Here is a 17,639-nt window from a genome sequence, read left to right on the forward strand (position 1 = left end):
TCATAATGGATCTTGAAAACTCACCCAGGTCTGAGTTCCAACCATCCCCATGGCCAAAGGAGCCAGGCTTATTTCCTTAAAGTAGGTAACCTGGTAGTCTGCTTAAGAACTCAGGTAAAGTCATTGCAGGTTCTCTTACACTTTTCTTCGTAAACTAGGGATGGCCTGGAAAGGGGATTGATGATGGGAGAAGAGCAAATGTAATTAAATTTCTTAGAAAGTGAAAACTGACATCCCTTAAAAATAGCAATATAAGTTATTAGTCCACTGTAAAATGTAAAAGACCTGAAGTTATTTTATCTTGACATATAACTTCCTATTATGGAGACAAGAATTGCTGCGATGACATTATTATAATACTCGGTCATAAGTAACTATTCATTCTCTGTCTGTGTTTGAGTAGAACCTGGTGACGCACAAAGCCTTTTCTAGGGTCTTTTTTTTTTTTTTTTTTTGAGACGGAGTCTCGCTCTGTCGCCCAGGCTGGAGTGCAGTGGTGCAATCTCGGCTCACTGCAAGCTCCGCCTCCCGGGTTCCCGCCATTCTCCTGCCTCAGACTCTCCGAGTAGCTGGGACTACAGGCGCCCGCCACCACGCCCAGCTAATTTTTTTTTGTATTTTTCGTAGAGACGGGGTTTCACCGTGGTCTCGATCTCCTGACCTCGTGATCCGCCCGCCTCGGCCTCCCAAAGTGCTGGGATTACAAGCATGAGCCACCGCGCCCGGCCTCTAGGGTCTTAAAAACTTTGGAGTGGCCGGATGTGGTGGCTCGTGCCAGTAATCCCAGCAGTTTGGGAGGCTGAGGTGGGCGGATCACCTGAGGTCAGGAGTTTGAGACCAGCCTGACCAACATGGCGAAACGCCGTCTCTACTAAAAATACAAAATTAGCCGGGTGTGGTGGCGGGCGCCTGTAATCCCAGCTACTCCGGAGGCTGAGACAGGAGAATTGCTTGAACCCCGGAGGTGGAGGTTGCGGTCAGCCAAGATCACGCCATTGCTCTCCAGCCTGGGCAACAAGAGCGAAACTGCTTCTCAAAACAAACAAACAAACAAAACCCCCCACACACAAAAAGCACAAAACTTTGATATGTCACTGGACGTTCACATAGTGCCCTTTCTCCCTTTCGTTCCCAGCCCCTTCCCAGATTTCAAAGATCAAGGTAAAGAGACCGTTTTATAAAAGTATTTTCAAAATAATTGGCTAAAAGGATTACAGTATTGTATTTAGAGCAAATCCACTAATTTAAAAATTAAGGCTGGGCGCGGTGGCTCACGCCTATAATCCCAGCAGTCTGGGAGGCCGAGATGGGCGGATCACGAGGTCAGGAGATGAAGACCATCCTGGCTAATATGGTGAAACCCTGTCTCTACTAAAAATACAAAAAATTAGCCAGGTGTGTTGGCGGGTGCCTGTAGTCCCAGCTACTCCGGAGGCTGAGAATCGCTTGAACCTGGGAGGTGGAGGTTGCAGTGAGCTGAGATTATGCCACTGCGTCCCAGCCTAGGCGACAGGCAAGACTCTGTCTCAAAAAAAATTAAAAATAAATAGATAAATAAGAAATTGATAAAGCAAGTAGCAATTTCATTATTATATAGACCTTTTGGTAAATTAAAATTCTTATTTTCTCTGAAAATAACTTGATCAAAGAATCTTCAAATAAAAGACATGGATATCTTACCAGATTAGAGCAGACTTTCTGACACAATCTAGATACTATCAACATAGCATTAAACAATTTTTGAGACTATTTGAAAAACAAAAAGCCCTTATTGTTTTTAATTTTTTTTTTTTTTTGAGATGGAGTTTCTCTTTCGTCACCCAGGCTGGAATGCAGTGGCATGATCTCGGCTCACTGCAACCTCCGCCTCCCAGGTTCAAGCAATTCTCCTGCCTCAGCCTCCCTAGTAGCTGGGATTATAGGCGCCTGCCACCACCCCTGGCTAGTTTTTGTGTTTTTAGTAGAGACGGGGTTTCACCATGTTAGGCAATCTGGTCTTGAACTCCTGACTTCAGGTGATCCGCCCACCTCGGCCTCCCAAAGTTCTGGGATTAAAGGCTTGAGCCATCGAGCTGGGCCTGCCTAATTGTTTATGTAAATCAAGAACTTAGATTGAAGGAAACTGATGATTTACTATGTATATATGTTTTGTTGTAAACATCACCTTTTAAGAAACAAAATATTTTGGTCTCAAGAACTCTTAAGAAATTTTTGTTATTGAACAAGCTAGGTGTGGGGTGTTAATCTCAGTAGTTAGCTCTGTGATTGTCTCAGAAACAATACTTTGGGACTGGGTGAGGTGATTCACGCCTGTAATCACCGCACTTTGGGAGGCAGGAGGATCATCTGAGATCAGGAGTTCGAGACCAACCTGGCCAACATGGCGGATCACCTGAGGCAGGTGATAACCTGAGGTTAGGAGTTCGAGACCAGCCTGGCCAACATGGTGAAACCTCATCTCTACTTAAAATACAAAAATTAAGGCTGGGCGTGGTGGCTCACACCTGTAATCACCGCACTTTGGGAGGCCGAGGTGGGCGGATCAGCTGAGGTTAAGAGTTCAAGACCAGCCTGGCCAACATGGTGAAACCCCGTCTCTACTAAAAATACAAAAATTCGCCAGGTGTGGTGGCAGGTGCCTGTAATCCCAGCTACTTGGGAGGCTAAGGCAGGAGGATCACCTGGGAGATGGAGTTTGCAGTGAGCCGGGATCGTGCCACTGCACTCCAGCCTCGGCAACAGAGTGAGACTCCCTCTCAGAAAAAAAAGAAAAAAAAAAAAGAAAAAATAATTAGCTGGGCGTCGTGGTGTGTGGCTGTAATCCCAGCTACTCTGGAGGCTGAGGCATGAGACTCGCTTGAACCCAGGAGGTGGAGATTGCAGTGAGCTGAGATTGTGCCACTGCACTCCAGTCTGGGTGACAGAGCAAGACTCCCTCTCAAAAAAAAAAAAAGAAACAATACTTTGGAGCATATCATAACCTGGGTTCACGGGTGGTGGGGTTGGCCAGGAAGACAGGAATCATGTCAGTGATTCAGTTAGAGCCCAGAAACTATGCTGGTATAAAGCTTAGGCAGGAGGCAATTGTTCCTAAGGCCCTATTAGCCAGCAGAAAAAAAGGTAGAAACCATTAGGGAGGTCAGGATTCAGACAGAAGACTAGCATGAGAAAAGTGGGTAGGGTGGGCCTCTGTCCTGGAGCAATCTAAGTTCTAGGCAGAGAGCCAAGGCAAGTATCTTAAGTTTGTGTAATGTTTTTCCATGTACAGTGTATATTCAAATGTATTACTTTGATAAATTCTCACAATAGCCTATTGAGATAACTCTTAATCTCTCCTTTTGCTGGAGGAGTTGACTGACTGTCCATTGTCATATATCTAGTGAGAGTACAAGTTTCTGTTCTTTGGCACAGTGTTCGTTGCCTCTTCAGGATCACTTTCCCCTTTAAATTTATTTCATAATTATATTTACCATTAGAATGTTAACTTTTTTTTTTTTTTCTGAGAGGGAGTCTCAATTTGTCACCCAAGCTGGAGTGCAGTGGCGTGATCTCGGCTCACTGCAACTTCTGCCTACCAGGCTCAAGCAATCCTCCCACCTTATCCTCTGGAGTAGCTGGGACCACAGACACTTGTCCAGCTAATTATTTGTATTTTTGGTAGAGATGGGTTTCACCATGTTGCCCAGGCTGGTTTCAACTCCTGAGCTCAAGCAATCTGCCTGCTTTGGCAGATGGATTACAGGTGTGAACCATGGCGCGAAGCCTAGAAAGTTAACCATTCTTTTTTTTTTTTTTTTTCTGAGACAGAGTCTCGCTCTGTTGCCCAGGCTGGAGTGCAGTGGCATGATCTTAGCTCGCTGCAACCTCTGCCTCCTGGGTTCAAGAGATTCTCCTGCCTCAGCTTCCCGAGTAGCTGGGACTACAGGGGCATGCCACCATGCCCGGCTAATTTTTTTGTATTTTCAGTAGAGACAGGATTTCACCATGTTAGCCAGGGTGGTCTGGATCTCCTGACCTCGTGATCTGCCCGCCTTGGCCTCCCAAAGCGCTGGGATTACAGGCATGAGCCACCGCGCCCGGCCATACCATTCTTATCTTGTGTATCGCTCACCTCACCCAGTGGTCTCTAACAGGCAACTTCTGTCTCTTTTGCTAGCTCCAGCTTATCTGTCCATCTCCTAAATGTTGGCATTTTTTACGTCTAGGTCCCGGGCACTCTTTGTTTTTTCACTGCTCGTACTCTCTCAGAGCGACTTTACCCACCTTCATAGATTCAAATGAAGTACTCAAAGGAATGAGTATCTGTACTTATCCCTTGGCTTATAAATGGTTCATTTATGAATTTTTCACTTACAAAGATATAGCTATTTGTATTTACTTATTTATTTATTTTGAGACAGTCTCACTCTGTCACTCAGGCTGGAGTGCAGTGGCATGATCTCGGCTCACTGCAACCAGCCTCCTCGTTCTGGACTCAAGAGATTTTCACACCTCAGCCTCCCCAGTAGCTGGGATTATAGGCATACACCACCATGCTTGGCTAACTTTTGTATTTTTAATAGAGACAGGTTTCACTATGTTGGCCAGGCTAGTCTCAAACTCCCTGGCCTCAAGTTGTCCACAGGCCTGAGTCTCCCAAAGTGCTAGGATTACAGGCGTGAGCCACCACACCCAGCTGACAAAGATATATCTATTTTTAAAATTTTACTTATAAACATTTTTCAACTTAATCCAGAAAACTCTTCTTTTTTTCTGTTTGTCTTTGCATACTGAAGTTATGCTCTGTCATTGGAAGAGAAATTTATAGCTAACCACTACTCTTGTTAGGTAGTGAATAAGTGGGAGTAGTGAATAAATATCTAGAAATAGATATAAATTTATATTTATTCCATGTGGATCAATGGCTCTAGAATGAACAAGATAAAGTTTGAACCTGGGAATTTCAGAGCCAGTACTTCAGATACTGGTATATGACTGATTTAAGTTGCTTTTGTATTATAACTTACAACATCATGACCAACTCTAAATGTGAAGCATGTAAATATGTAAGGGAAAATTCTTTTTATTGAAAAATTAAAAGTGATAAACTGAAGCAGGACAAATAAAAACATTAGCTTCACCAAAGAAGATATACAGATGACAAATAAGCATATAAAAAGATGCTTCACATAGGCCAGGCGCGGTGGCTCACGCCTGTAATCCCAGCACTTTGGGAGGCCGAGGCAGGAGGATCACGAGGTCAGAAGGTCGAGACCATCCTGGCTGACACAGTGAAACCATGTCTCCACTAAAAAACACAAAAAAATTAGCTGGGCATGGTGGCGGGTGCCTGTAGTCCCAGCTACTCCAGAGGCTGAGGCAGGAGAATGGCATGAACCCAGGAGGTGGAGCTTGCAGTGAGCCGAGATCGCGCCACTGCACTCCAGCCTGGGTGACAGAGCGAGACTCCGTCTCAAAAAAAAAAAAAAAAGATGCTTCACATTATATGTCATCAGGGAAATGCAAATTAAAGCAAAAATGAGATACCACTATGTACCTATTAGAATGGCCAAAATCCAGAAAACAAACAACACCAAATGCTGGTGAGGATGCAAAGCAACAGAAACTCTTATTCGTTGTTGTTGGGACTGCAAAATGGTACAGTCACTTCAGAAGGCAGTTTGATGATTTTTTATGAAGTTAAACATACTCTTACTGTGTGATCCAGCAGTCACACTCCTTGGTATTTACCCAAAGGATTTGAAGACATGTCCACAAAAAAATTTGCACACAGATATTCATAGCAGCTTTATTCATAATTGCCAAAATTTGAAAGCAACCAAGATATCCTTCAGTAGGTGAATGGAGAAATAAACTGTGGTACATCCAGATAATAGAATATTATTCAGTGCTAAAATAAACGCGTTATTAGGCCATGAAAAGACATGGAAAACTTGAATGCATATTACTAAGTGGAAGAAGCCAGTCTGAGGTCCGGGCGCGGTGGCTCACGCCTGTAATCCCAGCACTTGGGAGGCTGAGGTGGGTGGATCACGAGGTCAAGAGATTGAGACCATCCTGGCCAACATAGTGAAACCTTATCTCTACTAAAAATACAAAAATTAGCTGGACGTGGTTGGCGCACGCCTGTAGTCCCAGCTACTCGGGAGGTTGAGGCAGTAGAATTGCTTGAACTGGGGAGGCAGAGGTTGCAGTGAGCCGAGATCACAACACTGCGCTCCAGCCTGGCAACAGAGTGAGACTCTGTCTCAAAAAAACAAAAAAGAAGCCAGTCTGAAAAGTACATACTATTAATTTCAACTATATGACACCCTGAAAAAGGCAAAACTATGGAAACAGTAAAAGGATCAAGTGGTTGCCAGGGGATAGAGGGGAAAGAGGGAGGAATATGCAGAGCACAGAGGATTTTTATAGTAGAGAAACTACTCTGTGTGATACTATAGTGGTGGCTACATGTCATGATCAATTTATCCAAACCCACAGAACGTACAACACCAAGAGTGAACCCTACTTTAAACTAAGGACTTTGAATGATAATAATGGGTCAATGTAGGTTCATCAGTTGTAACAAACATACCACTCTATGGGATGTTGATAATGGGGAAGCCCATGTGTGTGTGGAGACAGGTGTATATGGGAAATCTCTGTACCTTTCTCTCAATTTTGCTGTGAACCTAAAATGGCTCTTAAAAATAGTCTATTATTAAAAATAAAGAAATAAGTGAGATCCCTCAAATTCAGACAAGCTTTTATTGTCACCCCACAAATTAAAAAACAATTAGGTCTGTTAAGTGCTTGGATAATACAAAATTGAAAAAGAATAAGAGATTGTTAGGTTTTTGTGGGGTTTTTTGTTTTTGTTTTTGTTTTTTTTCCAGACGGAGTCTCACTTTGTCACCCAGGCTGGAATGCAGTGGCGAGATTTTTTTTTTTTTTTTCCGGACAGAGTCTCAGTTTGTCACCCAGGCTGGAATGCAGTGGTGAGATCTCAGCTCACCACAACCTCCGCCTCCCGGGTTCAAGAGAGTCTTCTGCCTCAGCCTCCTGAGTAGCTGGGATTACAGGTGTGCACCACCGTGCCCAGCTAATTTTTGTATTTTTAGTAGAGATAGGGTTTCACTATGTTGGCCAGGCTGATCTCGAACTCCTGACCTCGTGATCCGCCTGCCTCGGCCTCACAAAGTGCTGGGATTACAGGCATGAGCCATCACGCCTGGCCTGTTAGGTCTTAGTAGTACTATTGCCGAACTGTGTCTAAGGCTAAGCCTAAATTGTTGGGATTTTCTGAAGCTTTTGATGCTGGAGAGAATGCTTCCTTGAACTTCCTAATTATATAGCAGAAGGTGATGTCTTTGAAGCCTTCACGAAGGCAATTGAGGGAGTCCAGCGAACTAAAGAGTAGAGTTCAATGGGCATCACAGAAGATTTCACAGATTCGAGAATATTAGTCTTAGGTTATGGGCTAGATTGCAGCTGTAGACTATTGAGGTACTTGACAATGGCACAGAGGAACTTCAGAATAACTTCAGTATCCATCATTACTATTGTCTTCGAAGAAAACTGATCTTTTGGGAGAAACAAATTCCCTGAAATCCAATGCTGTCTTGTACTTTTCATTGGATATGGAAGGATAGTCCCTATCAGTCTCCTCCAGATTTCCCCCAGATCAGAGAAGCAGAGGAGATTTCTCTGTTGCTTCCTGTGGAGACCTGAAGACTACCCTGTGCAGTGGGTCTGATAGAAGGAGGCACTGACCCCCGAGGTGCACTTGCAGCTTCTCTTCTAGTCCAGTTCCTTTCAGAAAGACTTCTCTTCCTCATCCTTTTCTGGCTAAGAGGTTTAGAAGCTAAGAGATCGAGCAGCCTTCAGGATGAAAGAATGAAATAAAGGATTCCCCCATGTTGGTCAGGCTGGTCTCAAACCCCATCTCTACTAAAAATACAAGATTAGCTGGGCATGGTGGCTCATGCCTGTAATCCCAGCTACTCGGGAGACTGAGGCAGGAGAGTCACTTGAACCCGGGAGGCAGAGGTTGCAGTGAGCCAAGATTGCACCATTGCACTCCAGCCTGGGTAGCCGAGCGTGGTGGCATGTGCCTGTAATCCCAGCTACTCGGGAGGTTGAGGCAGAAGAATCGCTTGAATCTGGGAGTCAGAGGTTGCAGTGAGCCAAGATTGCACCATTGCACTCCAGCCTGGGCGACAGGTCGAGACTCCATCTCAAAAAAAAAAAAAAAAAAAAAGACTAGGATTTCTTTGAGTGCTTATTTAAATAGGTAAATTTATGGTTAATTTAATGTTTTTTAAAAAGTTTCATTCGTTTGCAGTCACTTGACCTTATGGTTAAGATAGAATATTTAAAGATGTTGAAAAGACAGAATTTTACAGTAAATTAATTTTTTTTTTTTTTTTTTTTTTTTTGAGATGGAGTCTCACTCTGTCGCCAGGCTGGAGTGCAGTGGCTTGATCTTAGCTCACTACAACCTCTGCCTCCCGGGTTCAATCGATTCTCAATCTCTTGACCTTGTGATCCGCCCGCCTCGGCCTCCTAAAGTGCTGAGATTACAGGCGTGAGCCACCGTCCCCATCCAGTAAACCAATTTTGAAAATAAAAAGCAATACAGTAACATGACTACGTAAAGATTAAAGGAACTATATGTGTTACGAGCAAATAATGTTTAGTATTTATTTTGTGCTTACTTTGTGCTTTTATATGCCTTATCTCTAATTCTTACAATAATTCTTTGAAGTAGTGATGATCATCCTCTTTTGCAGAGGCAGAGCTGAGGCACAAGGAGATAAGTAACATGTTTAAAATCGTATAGTTGCTATCTAAGAATGAAGTCAAACCCAGGTCAGTCTGACTTCCAAAGTTGAGTTCTTTCCAATATAGCAAGTGCCTTTCCTAAACCATTGAGAGTTGCAGAATTTTCGACTTCCAGTGAAGACTAGAGGGTCCTCTCCAGTACCCCACCCAGCATAGAAGTCTTCTAAACAGCATCTCCAGACCGGGTGTGGTGGCTCACGCCTGTAATCCCAAAGCTTTGGGAGACCGAGGCGGGCAGATTGCCTGAGGTCAGAAGTTCAAGACCAGCCTGACCAACATGGAGAAACCCTATCTCTACTAAAAATACAAAATTAGGGCCGGGTGCGGTGGCTCAAGCCTGTAATCCCAGCACTTTGGGAGGCCGAGGCGGGCGGATCACGAGGTCAGGAGATCGAGACCATCCTGGCTAACACGGTGAAACCCCGTCTCTACTAAAAAATACAAAAAATTAGCCGGGCGTGTTGGCAGGCGCCTGTGGTCCCAGCTACTCGGGAGGCTGAGGCAGGAGAATGGCGTGAACCCAGGAGGTGGAGGTTGCGGTGAGCCGAGATCGCGCCACTGCACTCCAGCCTGGGGACAGAGAGAGACTCCATCTCAAAAAAAAAAAAAAAAATACAAAATTAGCCAGCCAGGCGTGGTGGCACATGCCTGTAATCCCAGCTACTCGAGAGGCTAAGGCAGAAGAATTGCTTGAACCCGGGAGCTGAGCCGAGATCACGCCATTGCACTCCAGCCTGGGTAACAAGAGCGAAACCCCATCTAAAAACAACAACAACAACAAAACATTTCCAGCATTCAGGTTCTGTGCTGGTACTGCTAATACCATGAAAGGATTTCCTCACAAGGCAATCTATTCCAACTTCCCTGGAATCCCGAGATAAGATTTAATCCGGCCGGGCACGGTGGCTCACGCCTGTAATCCCAGCACTTTGGGAGGCCGAGGCGGGCGAATCATGAGGTCAGGAGATCGAGACCATCCTGGCTAACATGGTGAAACCTCGTCTCTACTAAAAATACAAAAAATTAGCCGGGTGTGGTGGCGGGCGCTTGTAGTCCCAGCTACTCGAGAGGCTGAGGCAGGAGAATGGCATGAACCTGGGAGGCGGAGCTTTCAGTGAGCAGAGATCGCGCCACTGCACTCCAGCCTGGGTGACAGAGCAAGACTCCCTCTCAAAAAAAAAAAAAAAAAAAAAAAAGATTTTATCAGCTTATTGCCATATCTTAGTTTGCAAAGACCTCAGAAAAATGGAACTTTAGTGTTCCATTTAAATATATTCCACCACTATTAAGATACCACTGGGGCCAGTCATGGTGGCTCTCACCTGTAATCCCAGCACTTTGGGAGGCTGAGGTGGGCAGATCACCTGAGGTCAGGAGTTTGAGACCAGCCTGGCCAACATGGTGAAACCCCGTCTCTACTAAAAATACAAAAATTAGTCTAGCATGGTGGCAGGTGCCTGAAATCCCAGCTACTCAGGAAGCTGAGGCATGAGAATCTCTTGAACCTGGGAGGGGGAGGTTGCAGTGAGCCAAGATCGTGACACTGCATTCCAGCCTGGGAGACAAAGTGAGACTCCGTCTTAAAAAACAACAAAAAAACAAAATAAAAACCATTGCCAAAAAACAGCTAACAAATTTTATTATAAAAAGACTTACTGAGAGATCATGCTGAACAGTGTGGCTATTTCTTTTCTTTCTTTTTTTTTTTGAGATGGAGTCTTGCTCTGTCACCCAGGCTGGAGTGCAGTGGCGTGATCTTGGCTCACTGCAACCTCCGCCTCCTGGGTTCAAGCAATTCTCATGTCTCAGCCTCCCGAGAAGCTGGGATTATAGGCACGTGCCACCACACCCAGCTAATTTTTGTTTTTTTTAGTAGAGGCGGGGGTTTCACCATGTGGGCCAGGCTGGTCTCCATCTCCTGACCTTGTGATCTATCTGCCTCGACCTCCCAAACTGCTGGGATTACAGGCATGAGCCACCATGCCTGGCCCAGTGTGGCTGTTTCTTTCAGTTTGTACTTGGGTATAATTTTGTGGACACTTTACCGTGGTCAATCCTTGTTATCAGTTAGTGAATTATTTGCCCTATAGCTCATCTACAGCAATCCGGATACTTTGGCACTTACAGCAAGTTGTTTTTCCTCCCTTTTTTAGAAGGATGTTAGGTGTGAGGGAGAAGGAAGAGGAACAAAATAACGATAGAAGAAATGAGTAGAATTCTTTCCTCCAGCTGTTTTTTTGTGTGTTTTTTTAATTACAAAGTATTAATAATTTATGAACAAACTCTTTGTAAAAATTTTAAGCAACAATTTTTTTTTGAGACAGAGAGTCATCCTTGTGATTTGTTTAAATACACAGGGTTTTGCTATATGTGTTGTTTCACAACATGTGCCTTGGGGATCTTTCCATGTAAATTATTTACCTTATTCATTTTAACAAATTGCAGAGTGTGGGTGGAATGTAATTATTTTAATCACTATCCTACTGATGGATATTTAGGTTGTTTGCATTTCTTAGCTATGATAAACAATGCTGATAAGAGCAGTTACTTGTCTTCAAAATGCAGAATGCACAATATTAATTATTTTCATTTTAAAGATACCATTGGGGCAGGGTGCTGGTGGCTCACATCTGTAATCCCAGCACTTTTTTGTTTTTTGTTTTTTGTTTTTTTTTGAGACGGAGTCTTGCTCTGTTGCTGAGGCTGGAGTGCAGTGGCACCATCTTGGCTCACTGCAACCTCTGCCTCCTGGTTCAAGCGATTCTCCTGCCTCACCAGCTAATTTTTGTGTTTTTAGTAGAAATGGGATTTTGCCACGTTGGCCAGGCTGGTCTCGAACCCATGACCTCAGGTGATCTGCCTGCCTCGGCTTCCCAAAGTGCTGGAATTATAGGCATGAGCCACCATGCCCAGACTCAAAAATATACATTTTTTGCATGGGCTTTGCTTGTGCTCAAATGTTAGTCTTTGTGGGTAGAAATAATTTTTTTTTTTTTGAGACAGAGTCTTGCTCTGTCGCCCAGGCTGGAGTGCAGTGGCGCGATCTTGGCTCACTGCAACCTCCACCTCCCGGGTTCATGCCATTCTCCTGCCTCAGCCTCCTGAGCAGCTGGGACTACAGGCGCCCACCACCACGCCCAGCTAATTTTTTGTATTTTTTTAGTAGAGACGGGGTTTCACTGTGTTAGCCAGGATGGTCTCGATCTCCTGAACTTGTGATCCACCCGCTTCAGCCTCCCGAAGTCCTGGGATTACAGGTGTGAGCCACCGCGCCCGGCCAGAAATAATTTTTAAGATGGAAAATAAATCTTACTGACTTAACTGATTCTAAGTTTTTAGTATTTTCTTTCTCTCCCTCCCTCTCTCTTCTTCCTGCCTTCCTTCTCTCTCTCTCTCCCCTTTTTCCTTTCTTTCTCTTTCTTTCTTTCTTTCCTTCTTTCTCTCTCTCTTTCTTTTCCTTTCTTTTTTTTTCTTTTTTCTTTCTTTCCTTTCTTTCTTTCCTTCTTTTTCTCTTTCTCTCTTTCTCTCCCTTGCTTTCCCCTTCCTTCCTTCCTTCTTTCCTTCCTTCCTTCTCTCTCTCTCTTTCTTTCTTCTTTCTCTCTGTCTTTCCTTTCTTTCTTTTCTCTTTCTTTCTTTCTCTTTCTCTCCCTTCCTTTCTCCTTCCTTCCTTCTCTCTCTCTCTTTCTTTCTTTCTTCTTTCTCTCTCTGTCTTTCCTTTCTTTCTCTCTTTCCCTTATTCTCCCTCTCCTTTCTTTTTCCCTCTTTCTCTTTTTTAACCTTTGAAAATACAATACATACAGGACATTTAAGATTCACTAGAAAAGAATCATCAGCAGAGAGAAATCCTGCGTCATTTTCCCCTATCCATAGCTAGTTATTTTAATAACAATAGGTGGCCAGGCATGGTGGCTCATGCCTATAATCCCAGCACTTTGGGAGGCTGAGGTGGGTGGATCACTTGAGGTGAGGAGTTCAGTACCAGCCTGGCCAACATGGTGAAACCCAGTCTCTACTAAAAATACAAAAAAATTAGCTGGGTGTAGTGGAGGGCACCTGTAGTCCCTGCTACTCAGGAGGCTGAGGCACGAGAATCACTTGAACCCAGGAGGTGGAGGTTGCAGTGAGCCGAGAGCGCATCACTGCACTCCAGCCTGGGTAACAGAGCGAGACTTCATCTAAAAAATAAATAAATAGATAAATAAAATAAGAATAGGTAACATTTGCTAAGCACTGATTATATGACAGTCTTTGTTGTCACCATTATATATATTAATATAAACTCAATTCTCATAAGAGAATTAGGATGTAGTCACAACTATTATCACCATTTTGCTAATTTGGAAATTGTCAGTGGAAAAGTGAGAGAACCTCCACATGGTGTACCTCAAAGGCCTGGACCTTGAGGCCTTACTCATCGTGTGGTAAAAAGGAACAGAGCAGCTCTATCAAGGCACAGTGTCAACGTATCTCAATCAAGAACTGCTCTATTCTTAATGAGGGTCCAAGTTAGGGTGATCAGCTCCTCTGTTTTGCCTGGGACTTTCCCAGTTTTGGCAGTGAAAGTTCTATGCCACAGTCAACCTCTCAGTCCCAGGCAAACCAAGATGGTTGGTCATCCCAGTCCAAGTAGTGTTTGTTTTGAGGGAAGGTGGGTTGGAACGTATCTGGAGCAGGTGGGTGGTATCCCTATTTAATAGTCATTAAAGAGAGTTGACAGGACCTTCATTCACTAAAGTGAATATCTTTTTGGCCAGGCGCAGTGGCTCATGCCTCTAATCCCACCATTTTGGGAGGCCGAGGCAGGCAGATCACCTGAGGTCAGGAGTTCGAGACCAGCCTGGCTAACATGATGAAACCCCGTCTCTACTAGAAATACTAAATTAGCCGTGTGGTGGCACATGCCTGTAGTTCCAGCTACAGGGAAAGGGAGGCTGAGACAGGAGAATTGCTTGAACCTGGGAGGTGGAGGCTGCAGTGAGCTGAGATGGCACTACTGCACTCCAGCCTGGACAAAAAAAAAAAAAAATTAAGTGAATATCTTTTGATAAATCCAGCCATATAAATAGTAAGCCAAGACTGCAGACTTCCCTTCACAGGGTCACTAGAATACTTTACTCCCTGTGAGACAGGAAAAGATTAAAAGGAGATGAAGCCTACACCTAGGTTGCAATCTAACATATCAGAGGTGCTGATATGCTAAGGGGTGCTAAGAGTGAAGAGAGATGTAATCTCACAAATTTTCTTTGTTTTTTTTTTGGTTATCTTTTGTTTTTGATCTTTTTTGTGTTTTTTTTCTTTTTTTCTCTTTGTTTTATTTGTTTATTTATTTTAATCTCACAAATTTTCTGATGGCAAAAGTTTCTACCTTTCCTTTTTTGGCTTTTAATGTCAGGCAATTTAAATGCAATGTCCCGCATCTGTAGACCTACAGAATAGTCTGACTTTCCTTGTTTCAGCTGGTCAATAATCTGGGCTATTGCATTACTGATGTGGCACAGATCTAAAGTGGTATGTGCCTGTGTATTTGTGTGTGAGTGATCTGAAATTAACCTCATTTTACCAAAGATGAAATATCCCTTTAGGATAACATTTTAAAAAGGAAGGATTGCATTTTTGTCTGACTAATCTTGACATATTTAGAATTGCGAATAGGACAATTAAAAAAAAAACCTCAAGTTAAAATTGCAAAGGGATCAGAAAACCAGGAATCAGTCATGTTTCTTAGCAGATAGTGGGTGCCACGAGAGGGAAGGATGGAACCATGGTCATCCTTACAAAAGGAAACACGAGACATAGGTTTATTTGGTAAGATTTTGTTTTGTTTTGTTTTGTTTTGTTTTGTTTTGTTTTGAGACGGAGTCTCGCTGTGTCGTCCAGGCTGGAGTGCAGTGGCGCAATCTCTGCTCACTGCAAGCTCCGCCTCCCGGGTTCACGCCATTCTCCTGCCTCAGCCTCTCCGAGTAGCTGGGACTACAGGCGCCCGCCACCACGCCCGGCTAATTTTTTTGTATTTTTAGTAGAGACAGGGTTTCACCGTGGTCTCGATCTCCTGACCTCGTGATCCGCCCGCCTCGGCCTCCCAAAGTGCTGGGATTACAAGCGTGAGCCACCGCGCCCGGCCTTATTTGGTAAGATTTTATAAAGCCTGCCATAAATCTCATTTGAAAATTGCTCTACCTAAGAAGCGATGCTAAAAATGGCCTGCTCCCTGAAATACAAATAGAAGAGTAAACCTTGTAACACCGGTTTAGCTCTGAAATTGCACTTAACACAGCACAAAGTGACAGAGCAAGTGACATCATTGACCAAAACTACATGGACAGAAGTCTTACAAAGCTCAGGGCTACTGCAGTGCAAGGTCATTGATTTTGCAACAATTTGTTTCTTTTCTGATTTAAAACAAAAAAGTGATTTTTGTGCACCAGGATATCTTATCTATTATGACGTTCATCTTTTAACAGTCATCGTTTTTCTTGGAACGTGTCATACTATGTAATCTGAGCAATAAGAACATCAGAAACTGACTGGGAATGTGGTGGGAGATGTGGCCCTGAAAACACTGGAAACACATTGTCTCCAAGGCGAGGGTCACAGGGGAGTGAGACAGTGTTCTCCATAAGAGATGGGGATGTTCCGAACTATAATCAGACAAATAAATTACAAAATTCACCACCTCAGACTTTTTGATGGAAGAACTAAGGAATTAGTTGTACTCTTTGATGCCTTTCTGTTTGCCAAAACAGTGGCCTTTCTGATTCTCTTCAGTACATATTGAACACCTACGAAAGGACTAGCTGCTGGCACCCTGGAGACCAAGATTAAAGATGATCTGGCCTCTTCTCCAGAGGAGCTTATGTCTTCCTGAATTCACCCCCTACTGCTCTCACCGTTGCTCACTTTATTCCTGCCATTTGGGCTTCTTTGCTCATCCTCACACATGCCAAGCCCTCTCTTGCTTCAGCACTTTTTCTTTTTCTTTTCTTTTTTTTTTTTGAGTCAGAGTCTCGCTCTGTTGCCCAGGCTGGAGTGCAATGGTGCAAACTCAGCTTCCTGCAACCTCCGCTTCCCTGGTTCAAGCGATTCTCCTGTCTCAGCCTCCTGAGTAGCTAGGACTACAGGCACTCGCCACCACGCCCAGCTAATTTTTGTATTTTTGGTAGAGATGGGGTTTCACCATATTGGCCAGGCTGGTCTCGAACTCCTGATCTTGCGATCTGCCTGCCTCTGCCTCCCAAAGTGCTGGGATTACAGGCGTGAGCTACTGTACCTGGCCAGCACTTTTTCACTTAGTGTTTCTTCCTGCAGACTAGCTCTTGTCCCAGATATCTCACTTAATTTATTCCCTGCTTAAAGGTCACCCTCACAAGGAAGACCTTCTTTTACCCACCATGTTAAAGAGCACAAACACATATATACATACACCCACACATATATACCTTTTCATTATTCTTTTGTACTATTTTACTTTTCTTCATTTCCTTTTATTTTTATTTATTTATTTATTTATTTATTTTTTGTGAGACAGAGTCTTGCTCTGTTGCCCAGGCTGGAGTGCAATGGCTTGATCTTGGCTCACTGCAACCTCCACCTCCAGGGTTCAAGCAATTCTCCTGCCTCAGCCTCCCGAGTAGCTGGGACTACAGGCACTCACCATCATGCCCAGCTAATTTTCGTATTTTTGTAGAGACAGGGTTTCACCATGTTGCCCAGGCTGGTCTTGAATTCCTGACCTCAGGTGATCCACCTGCCTTGGCCTCCCAAAGTGCTGGGATTACAGGCATGAGCCACTGCCCCCTGCCTACATCCATTTTTTTAATCTCATCAGATGAGTTTTTTGTTGTTGTTTAATGTGTTTCCCCGCTGTCATGTAAGCTCCATGAAAACAGAAAATGTATTGTTTATTACTGTATCCCTGCTGAGTAGAACAGTACCTGGCATATCATAGATATTCAGTGAATAACTGTAGAAAGAATGCATGAAATGAAGTGGCTAAATAGGCTGCTGTACTATTCACCAAAGGTTGGTCTGACTCAGTATTTTCATGTTCCTAAGTCCTGAAGATCATGAATCAAATTTAAGTGCCCTCAGAAACCTCAAGGTTAAGCTTTATTCTACGTCCAGCAAATGGCCATAGCATGAGTGATGGTAAATGATCATCAGGTTTTCATTTCCCTCCCGCTTCTCTTCCTCTTGTCTCCTTCAACTACAAACTGCTTTTAGCACGTTTTTTTTGTTTTTTGTTTTTTGTTTTTTTGACAGAGTCTTACTCTGTTTCCCAGGCCAGAGCACAGTGGCATCATCACTGCTCATTGCAGCCTCAGACTCCTGGACTCAAGGGATCCTCCCACCTCAGTCTCCTGAGTAGCTGGGACTACAGTCACGTGACACTGCACCCCGCTATTTTTTTGTATTTTGTAGAGACATGGTTTCACCATGTTGTCCCAGGCTGGTCTTGAACTCCTGGGCTCATGGGATCTGTTCACCTCTATCTCCCAAAGTGCTGGGATTACAGGCACGAGCCACCGCGCCCAGCAGCAGTTTTATATAGTGGGCTTCTACAAAAGATTTCTTGTAAAGCTATAGTCCCTTAAGCTAAACAACAAGAACCAAATACCAGAAAACAGAAAAAAGAAAAGCAGTATTTGGGGTAGAGTTAGGGAATAGGAAGTCAATTATTTGCTTTCTTAGCTATTCAAAGCACCTTAAACAATCAAAAGACATAGGCTAGGCACGGTGGCTCACGCTTGTAATCCCAGCACTTTGGGAGGCTGAGGCAGGCGGATCACCTGAGGTCAGGAGTTCGAGACCAGCCT

Source organism: Hylobates moloch, unplaced genomic scaffold, assembly GCF_009828535.3.
Source record: "Hylobates moloch isolate HMO894 unplaced genomic scaffold, HMol_V3 SCAFFOLD_10, whole genome shotgun sequence".
NCBI classification, from domain to species: domain Eukaryota; kingdom Metazoa; phylum Chordata; class Mammalia; order Primates; family Hylobatidae; genus Hylobates; species Hylobates moloch.